Genomic DNA, 10,499 nt, shown 5'->3' with positions numbered 1-10,499 from the left:
GAACACAGGCAGCCTGTAGTGGGTGGGGCCTGCCTGGCCCCTCCCACAGCTCTACACTCTGCACAGGCTATGTACAGCCCAGTGATGATGTCACGTCTACTTGTACAAGGTAATATTCGGCTTCGTGAAGGCATTTGGTGCACACAAAGTGGATTTATTACCTTTGCAGCGATTGAGGAATATTTTTTATTAAAACATTTTTTTAGCTTTAAAACCATCTTGAACATTTTATTTTTCTTTACTTGAATTTTTGAAATCCTGCTATTAAGATTTCAAAGTCATTTCTTACCTTGTTTGTACTTTTTAATTGAGCTCGGCTGAAGCCCGCTCTGTGATAGAAGCTTTTCCGGGAAATGTGAAGTAACATCTGAACATCTGTCTTTCAGGCATCTGCTTGATAGGGGATATAATTCAGACGGAACATGAATTTGCGCGGTCAGCCACTGTGATAACGGAACATTTACCAGAGATTTCTACCCTCAAAGAGCATAAATTATACTTCATGAAGTGACATTGAAGGTAACCGGATGGAATTACCGTATTTTCCTATTCTTCATGAACTCGGCAAATATATATATTTTTTGCAATGTGTTCAATTTTGCAAGAAGCAGAACCCTTAAAGGAGAACTATGAGGTGAGCGCTTTTCACTCACCTCATAGTTCTAGCCAACCTGTGACAATGAGACTGTCACAGGTCGGCTCAGTAGATCGGGAGGTGAGCGAACACATACCGGCGCTCGCTCACTTCTCGATCCTGTCACGGCTCTCTGCCATGACAGGGGAGAGGCTGGATTCCCCCCTCCCCGCTCCGATCCGCCAGCGCTGAGTGGCGGAACGGACGGGGGAGGGGGCGGGTACAGCTGGCTCTGCCTCTAGATAGGCAGAGCCAGCTGTCACTCACGCAGCTGGGCGGATCCAGACATAATTGTCGGGATCCGTTTCAGCTGTGGCGTCTCAGTATACTGAGCTTAGGGTGACGGGAGGATGCTAGTTTGTGTCCTCCCGTTACCTTTCGGAGAACTATGGGGAAAAGCCCTGACCCCATAGTTCTCATTTAAAGGAGGAACCCAATGCTTTCCAAAAGAAGAAAAAAATTATGTTTACATTTTTATGTCACATATACAAGTTGACCCTTATAATGTGTAAAGCAGAACTCCGGGATATGTAAATATTGCCCTCATACAAGAGCCCTGTATATACTACCTTGAAATAAACATTTTCTTGCACAATTGTGAGTTCAGCTTTGTTACCTATGAATACATTCGTTATGCTTTCTAATTTATCATATACTGTATATACACTGAGTGGCCAGATTATTATGACCACCTGACGTTTGTAGGCTAATTAGCTATAATTTGGTGCTGAAGTTGCTAGAGGGCCAGTCCATTATAAATAGGGAAGCAGGTTGTTTACCACGACAGTAGAAGTGATTTGTTTCTGAAGATACGGATAAACAACGCGATTTAACAGCCTTTGAACGTGGGATGATTGTTGCCGCTCGGTGCCATGGAGCGAGTATCAGCAAAACAGCAGAATTCGTTACATGTTCAAGAGCAGCTGTTGTTAAAGTGTTTAAAGACTGGACTGTCAGCCGAAAATCTGGGTGTGAACGTGCAAATTGTGGCCGTCAGCGACTAGTCAATGTTAAGGCAGAACAGAGAGTGGCAAGACTGGTACAAGACAACAGGAGGGCAACAGTGCCGTGTCAGATTCCTCGCATCACCTCTCATCATCTCATGGAGTCACGAGGCGGCCCAACGAAGTACTGATGGGGTGGTCCTAATAATCTGGCCACTCAGTGTATAAAGCTGATCTCAAAGCAACAGCTAATTATAGAGATGAAATACAATATGTGGGAGCTGACAAGGGATTTGTATTTCTGTCCATCCAGGTGTGAGATTTACACAGCTCTGCAAAACAGCACAGTCCTGTCTGGCAAGTCAGGAGACCTGATTTTTCTCTGCTGCAGTTAAGTGACACTTACAGGTCTTGTCCCTCCCCTCAGCATGTGACTGGACAGTGAAAAGAGAAGCAGCAGACTGATGAGCTCATCTCTCCTTCACTCTGCCCTATCAGCATGTTTCTGGTTATCACGCCTAATTCTGCTGCTCCATCCGAGTCTGAGCTCCGCTGTATGGGACAGTATACACTTGCCTTTCTTGCTACATTTGCTTTCCTTTGCATCTGGGTAAATAAAGCATGTCCTTTATAACATAGCAGATACATACTTATGCCCTTTGCTCCTCAGCACCATCTAGTGGCCATAATGTGTTACTATATTACATTACATTTGACCTGGAAAGAAAATGCACTAAGAACCAGGAGCACCCCGAGGCTGGGTGTCACTCGGTCTCTAGACCGGGTGACACCCCGCTGTGTCATCATCTTGCGTGCGCGTGACATCACCGTGCGCACCCCCTACACCCCTCATGTGACGCCACTGCTAAGAACGGTTTTAGTTTTTGCCTCTATTCGCACAGAATGAACCCTCACAGATTCGCAGGGTGAATGGTTCTGCAACTTTTTCTTAAATAGACCCCATAGTGAATAAATATTTGCACTTTAGCAGTAATGGAATGGGGGGGCGGGGGGGGCAAACTTTGTTCTCACCCAAGGAGCTTTTGGTGACTACGTTAGCCGCTGAGAGGACATTTTCCCCATTGGCTCCTATGGGTTACTGCACTTGGAACAGTCCGACTGCCCTTTCGGCTTACCGAACGGGTAAATCTTATGAGCAGCATTTGTGAATAACGAAAAGCTTCCTAGTGGTTTACAGTCTGTAGCAAAGCTCCAAGCGATTGAACTAATGTGGCTTGTAATGTCTGTCAGTTTATCATAACAAGATGCGACACCGTACTGTGGTAAGAGGAGGGAAATGTATGGAAAAGGATGGTTAATCCTTCAATAGCTGCTATTGCTCTACCCGGCTTGACACTTGTGCAAAAATTAAAGATGAGGGAATGCCTTTAATAGCACTTATTGGTGAGGAACCTTGCAAATGAAAACAAATTAGATGATTCATCTGCACAGCAAACCCACAGGGCCTGGATTTTTACAGACGGCAGCTGGCAATGGAATAAGTCATTTATTGGAAAGCAAAATGCCTTCCTTCAGAAAAATAGCCACGTTTTTTTTTGTTTCTGGTCCACTGAAAGCTTTTCTAGAGCAGCCATTCTACTTACAGCGGCACTTCGGCGGCGATAATTGGTATGTTTGCAATATTTCTGAGATATAAATAAAAGGTATGGCGCCCTGCTGTAGATCAAACTGGCCTCCCCCATGTTATATTAAAAAAAAGTAGTGACGGTGATTCGGTGGAACGGCGCTCCTTCCAATGATTCACAGATTTGTATTTAAAATAGACTCCAAGCCTTGTGTTCCGCTAGGAGGGTGAATCTTAACGCCAGGACGGTGTATGGAGGGCAATGTGTGGCAGCTTTTCTTTAGGTTGGCTTTACACCAGGGTTGGCTAATGTATGGGGGTGCAATGTATATCAGCTATTCTTTAGGTTGGCTTTACAGCAGGGGTGGCCAATGTACTCCCCCCTCATTGGCCTACTACTACAAATAGGGGTGTAATGGGTATTGTTTTCTTTAAAAAGTCAGGATCTGCAGGCCACTATTCCAAATCAGCTGCTGAAGAGCTCTTTGCATGTCACAAAGTGGACAATACTTTATCCCCCCTCTGCCGATCCCTGCCGAGCCCAAAGGATAAAATTCAAAATATTAACAACCACTTAGAAAGCCATCCACAATTCTGCCACCGGATATATCTCAAACATGGTCTCTAAGTATCTCGACTCCTCCGAATGCTTGCCTCCAGGACTTCTCTAGAGTCTCTCCCATCCTCTGGAACTCTTTACTCCAACCTGTCCGTCTGTCTCCCACTCTGACTGCCTTTAGGCGATACCTTAAGACTCATCTCTTCAGGAAAGCCTATCTCACCTCAAGCTAACCGCTCAACCATCACGTTCTCAAACAATTCATCCCCACACAGCTACCGCCTCATGTATCACTTCCCCCTCCCTTTTGAATTGTAAGCCCTCAGTGACAGGGCCCTCCTTACTATCTTGTCTTGAATTGTATTGTGATTGTAACGTCTTCCCTATATTGTAAAGTGCTGCGTAAACTGTTGGCGCTATATAAATCCTGTATAATAATAACAGGGCTCAAAATTTCAAGTCCTAAGCTACTAGCCAGACCTTAAAAGTTACTCGCCACCAGTTGCCCCACATAAACCCTACCCTGCCCCGGCCTTATCTCCGCCAGGTCAACGGTGTGACGCAGAGTACAAAGATCAGTAACAACGCACATTACAGAATTCAGTGGTGCAATGCAGAATACAGAGGCCAGCTGTGTGACGCACAGTGCACCGGTCAGCAATGTGACGCGCAGTGAAGAGATCAGCAATGTGACGCGCAGTGAAGAGGTCAGCAATGTGACCCGCAGCGCAGAGGTCAGCAATGTGACGCACAGTGCACCGGTCAGCAATGTGACGCGCAGTGAAGAGGTCAGCAATGTGACCCGCAGCGCAGAGGTCAGCAATGTGACGCACAGTGCAGAGGTCAGCAATGTGACGCACAGTGCAGAGGTCAGGGTGTGATGGACAGTACAGAAGACAGGGTGTGACGCACAGTACAGAGGTCAGGGTGTGACGCACAGTACAGAGGTCAGCATGTAACGCAGTGCAGAGGTCACAAATAAAGTACAGGGACTTACAGTTCCTTTGACCTCTTCTTCTTCTGGTGATGGTGGGGGGTGCAGCGAGGTTTCCTACACGTCCAGCCGGCTCCAGGTGCTCTCTCTCCCGCGCAGCAGAAGCCGGCCAACTGCAGTTCGGCAGTCTTCCTCTCCCACCAATGGCAGCTGAGGTGGGCGGAGGAGACTGCTGTGGCCGCCAAGGAGCCCAGTCGAGGCAGGCACAGATGACGACAGTCCAGCTCCATGTTCCCTTTTCCCCGCCACCACAGTCTTAAAGTCAGAGCAATCTTAAAGAGGCCCCCCTCCCAGTCCACAGCTTTTCGGACGTTATTAATCTGAATTGCCCCACTCAGTTTGCCCGTCGCTTGCGGTCATATTGAGTGGGGCACTCATATTAATAACGTGCTGGATTAGTCTGACCCAGGGGCAGACTGGGCCAAGCCTCTCTGATACCTTTGCAAACATCCCCAACTGCCGCTGTAAGCATTTAATCTTCCCCCTCTTGGTCGCTCTGCTGCTGCAGCGGCGGAGAGGGGAGAGATGAAGTGCTTGGAGCGGCGTTTGCAAAGGTATCAGAAAGGCCCGGGGGACAATTGCCACCTTGCCCCCGAGCCTAGTCCACCCCTGGGTCAGACTAATCCAGCACGTTATTAATATGAGTGCCCCACTCAATATGGCCGCAAGCAACGGGCATACTGAGTGGGGCAACTCAGATTAATAATGGCCAAAAGATGTGGACTGGGAGGGGGGGCTCTTTAATACTGCTCTGATCACAATGCTGAGCGATCCCTCTCTCTCCTCCCGACCGGTGCAGCTTCACGAAGCGGGCACTCAGAGAGGCGGCTCTGATCACACCTGTTATCGCTCCCTCTCTCTCCTCCTGGCCGCTGCAGCGTCAGAGCGGCTCGAAAGAGAGAGAGGGAGCGATAACAGGTGTGATCAGAGCCGCCTCTCTGAGTGGCCGCTTCGTGGAGCTGAAGCCGCAGCGGCCAGGAGGAGAGAGAGCGCAGAGAGCTAGTGCCGGCTCTGGATGGGACACTACCATCGTTCGCTTCAGTTCTCTCTTCTCCTTCTCGACCGCCCTGTAGCTGCAGCAGCCGAGAAAGAGAAGAGAGAACAGAAGCGAGCGATCGCCGCGGCGGTAGCGTCCCATCCCTGGTCCCGCCGTAGGCGCATCCCCTCGCTGTCATTCCACTCGCCCCCCCCGCAATTTTCACTCACCAATTGCGAGGGGGCGAGTGGAAATTTTGAGGCCTGATAATAATATCCAATTTCAAACCATCACAGTCCTGGAACATGTTCTCCCTTAGTAAGCCGGTGAATGAGGTATTTGTAGGAGCCCCTGAAATGCATTGGCTATGTCTATACTGTCCCCTCAACCCTTCATTTAATTAAAATGTATCTGGACTATTTAAATGGAGTGTAGCTCTTCAATTCGCAATCCCCTGATTCCTTTTTCCGAACATGCAAAAATCTTTTTTTTTTCTACAACCATGAAAGAGAAAACAGTTAAGATTTCTATATAGCGATTTCAAAGTCCCCCCGCTATTCTTTAAAGGAGAACTATGGGGTTAGCGCTTTTCCCCATAGTTCTCCTCAGGGTAACGGGAGGACACAAACTAGCATCCTCCCATCCCCCTAAGATCAGTATATCGCGAGCTACAGCTCGCAGTATACTGAGACGCCGCAGCGGATCCCGACAATTATGTCTGGATCCGCCCCCTGCTGCGTGAGTGACAGCTGGCTCTGCCTATCTAGAGGCAGAGCCCGCTGTACCCGCCCCCTCCCCCGTCCGTTCCGCCAGTCAGCGCTGGAGGATCGGAGCGGGGAATCCAGCCCCTCCCCTGTCACGGCAGAGAGCTGTGACAGGATCGAGAAGTGAGCGAACGCCGGTATGTGTTCGCTCACCTCCCGATCTACTGAGCTGACCTGTGACAGTCTCATTGTCACAGGTCGGCTAGAACTATGAGGTGAGTGAAAAGCATTCACCTCATAGTTCTCCTTTGAATCCGTTTTTCTTTAAATCACTCTAATGCTACTAAGTTTGACTGATATAAAGAACACGCATTTTGCCATTCACCTCGTCTCCTATTACAGGCAGAGATGATCATAAGCCGTGATTACATTTGGACGGCCACACAGCATCGTAACCGCTTCTGATTTTTATAGATGCTTATGGATAAACATATTAACCTTTGGATACAACAGGACGATGACACTGACGCTCAGAGAGACTTCCTGCTTTCCAATTAAGTATATTTCAGAAAGGGCCATAACCATTAACTGCCGGGAATTAATGGAAGGGATAGATTTCACACGGGTCATTAAGTTTTCCTATTTTATCAGCAGATCAACATTTCTAAAGTGCTTTAAAATAATTACCAGCATGTGCATTGTTTCTAAACAACCACGCTGCTTAATCCGGGAAACGAAATGTCCTATATAATGCTCCAGTCCAACTGGCATAAGGAGAGGAGTGAAACGAGGCAAGGGTGCGCTCCCAAATATCCACTTGGTTGTATTTATTTAGCGCATATGCTGCTAAAATAAACATGTAGCAAAATTTGATATACTGAAATAATGAATGGTAATTATAACACAGGCAAGCAATTTCCTAGAGTGATGGATACGAGGAATAACTCCCGGTATACCTTTGTTTGCTATAAATATAGCAATTGAACAACAAAAACATTTTGCCAAAACTTTGATTACTAAAAGAAAACTAAAGTAAAATGTTGGCTTTAGTTTCCTTTTGGGTCACAGGAATACATTTACTGAGGTCCTCTTGTGAAACAAAGTCAGCATATAGCGGGCTATTGCCAGTTATATGCTGACAGCGCAGAACCGCACTACAATCAGGAAGGATCCCGACAATATTGTCAGGATCCACCCCGCTGCTTGATTGACAGTTGGCTCTGCCTCTCTAGAGCCAGAGCCAGCTGTGCCCGCCCCCTCCCCTATCTGTCCCTCCAATGAGTACTGGTGGAATAGAGAGAGGAGGGGGGAATCCTTGACAGTCACTGGTCTCTGCAGGGAGGAGCCATGAGCTGAGCAATCAGCACTTCACGATCGCTCAGTTCTATAGAGCCGACATGTACCACCTGCAGTGTCCCACGCCGGCTCTAAGTATTTGGAAAAGTACATTTTGCTCTCCCAATACTTCTCATTTAAGACTTTTTAAAAATTATATAGCCCAATTGAATGTTTACTTTAAATCAGCCCATGTTCCCTGCTGATTGGAGAGCTCTAGCTCTGACTCAACAGGGGCGTTGATGATGACTGATGATGGCATGTCAGACTAGGAAAAGTTACTTGAATAGAGCTCCAGACTCTTTTTTTACAGTATTTTGACAAGTCAACAGGCAGCACAGTGGATTAGTAGTTAGCACTTCTACTGTGCAGCACTGGGGCCCCCCGGTTTGAATCCCAGCCAGGGCACTATATGAATGCAGTTTGCATGTTCTCCCTGTGCTTGTGTGGTTTTCCTCTGGGAGCTCCTGTTTCCTTCCACACTCCAAACACATGCTGGCAGGTTAGTTGGCCCTAGAGTGTGTATCTAGATAGGGCCCTTAGATTGCAAGCTCCTTTAAAGGCAGGGACTGGGGGTGCTATATAATACCTGTAATAAATTAATGTAGTCATGACGATTTCTAAAGTCACTTAAAAGTTCTTTTTTAAGCATCCTGCCAACAATGTTAGCCAAGAGAGCAGAGTCTGCAGGGACAGCAGCCCAGAGGGAGCCAGCGGAACAGAGGATCAGGTAAGTAAATCTGCTTTAATTGAGCCCCTTAGACAAAACAAGCATTTAACCCTTGCAGTGCAGGGGTAGCTTCATTATAAGGGTATTTGATTTTCCCGGAGTTCTTCTTTAAGCAGCTCCCGTATTTATTTCAAATATGTATTTAGCTGTTTGCATGGAGTTCATTTTCTTTATCCCTCAGTCAGTGGCACACCAATATTACCTGTGGCAAGATCATATTTCAGTTTTGTGCCCAACCTTCAAGGTGTTTATACAGATATGGATTTTTGAGGACGTCATATGTATCATTTTTTTTCCCACTTCCATTTTTTAGCTGATCATGGAGGTCAGCGAGACCATCACCTTCTTTGATGGGCAGGTTTATGTGAAGTGACCCTGCACCTTTTATAGATGGGAAAATGTCCTCCTATTCTGACAGTCGCAGCTTTTTGTGTCTTGAAACGATCTTTTACAGTCTTGACCTTTATAAAATGGGCCCCAGATGTCTGCAGATCCATAATTATAGCTCAGCTTTGAGGCACAGAAATTGGTAATGTTTTCACAGGGCATCAAAAAGGTTTCTAACCTCATCCACAGAAAACTACGGGGCACTTATATGGGATTTAACGCATTTATCTGTTGCAGAAAGAACAATTTTATTTCTCTGATGCAGTTTTAAACAAGTCAATGTCCTGTTAGTGTTAAGCTGGCCATTCACCTCTTTTAGCTCTGCTTGCCCAAAGCAGGGCTAAATGTAGAAAACAACTACCCGCCCGGTGCCCGGAACTTCACATCCTGGGCATCGGAAGATAGGAATTCCACACCCCTGATGCCCCTATTCTCCCTGCTGCCCCAAGGCCGTGCCTTAGTTGGCCTTGTGGGAAATCCAGCCCTGCCCACAGAAATGTTCAGTCCCCAAAATATTCACTAATATGAGCTCCTTAAAATTGGAGGTTGCTGAGCTTCCTCTATCCCCACCTCTGTATATGAATGACAGATGGCTGACCAATGAACAGGCTGGTTCCTTAGCAGTTCCTTCCCTCCTGTCCCTGTAGGGTCCCTGGTTGACAGCATAGCATTGCTTGGCTGAAGCATCATCTCTATAGAAACAAATTAAGAAAAAAATCAAGTCCACACTTCAGACTTAAAAATATTCCCCCACAGCGGCTCATTAATAGAATCCATTGGACCAAAACTGCTGGAGTGGTGAGAGGTTTAAATTAATTAACATTTGTTTTCTTTCGACCTAAGCATCTCTTCGGCTTATATAGAAAATATTCTGTTCTAACCCCACACAAGATAAATCATGCTGACCGTTCACACACTCATACAATTGTTTTATATGGAGGCCATTATAAAATAATTGATTGCAGTATATGGAGAGTTTGATCAATAATCAATAAATAACATTGAACATTGAAAAAAAAAAGACCAGTCCTGGCAGAAATCTAGTCAAAATGGAGCAAATAAGCTCTCTGTTGTGTCAAACCATCTTCAAGTGAAAGATTGTGGGAAACGCTGAGCCTGCAGGTGGCCACACACAAAGTAATTGTGGCCAGCGTACAATTGATCTGTTATTGCTTCATTTGTCTTCTTTTCATTTTAAGCCCAATTGAACTTTCAGCTTAAATCAGCTAAATGCATTTCAGGTGCATCAAAAACTGTGTTCAAAGTCTTACAGGGTTATTAACAAAAGGGTGAAGAGTTTGGAGAAGGCAGGAGAAGTGACCAATCTAGGCCAAAATCGCTGATTTTGAAAATTTCTCCAATTCAGCTCACTTTCCAGTTCAGCTATGTTGTCCTAGATTGTTCCCTTCTCCATACTCAGGGCTGGATTTCCCACAAGGCCAACCGAGGCCCGGCCTCGGGGTAGCAGGGGGTAGAGGGGCAGCAGGGGTGTGGAATTTCTATCTCCCGACGCCCGGGACATGCAGTTCCGGGTGCGGGGCGGGTAGTTGTTATTTAAAATTAGCCCTGCTTTGGGGAAGCAGGGCTAAATGCACAGCGGGGAAGCCGCCGCTTGTTTTGTACAAGTGATCTTGGAGAAATCACTTGTATG

The sequence above is a fragment of the Nanorana parkeri genome, unplaced genomic scaffold (genome assembly GCF_000935625.1).
Source record: "Nanorana parkeri isolate BGI_ZX_2015 unplaced genomic scaffold, ASM93562v1 scaffold335, whole genome shotgun sequence".
NCBI lineage: Eukaryota > Metazoa > Chordata > Amphibia > Anura > Dicroglossidae > Nanorana > Nanorana parkeri.
This window is presented reverse-complemented; position numbering follows the sequence as displayed.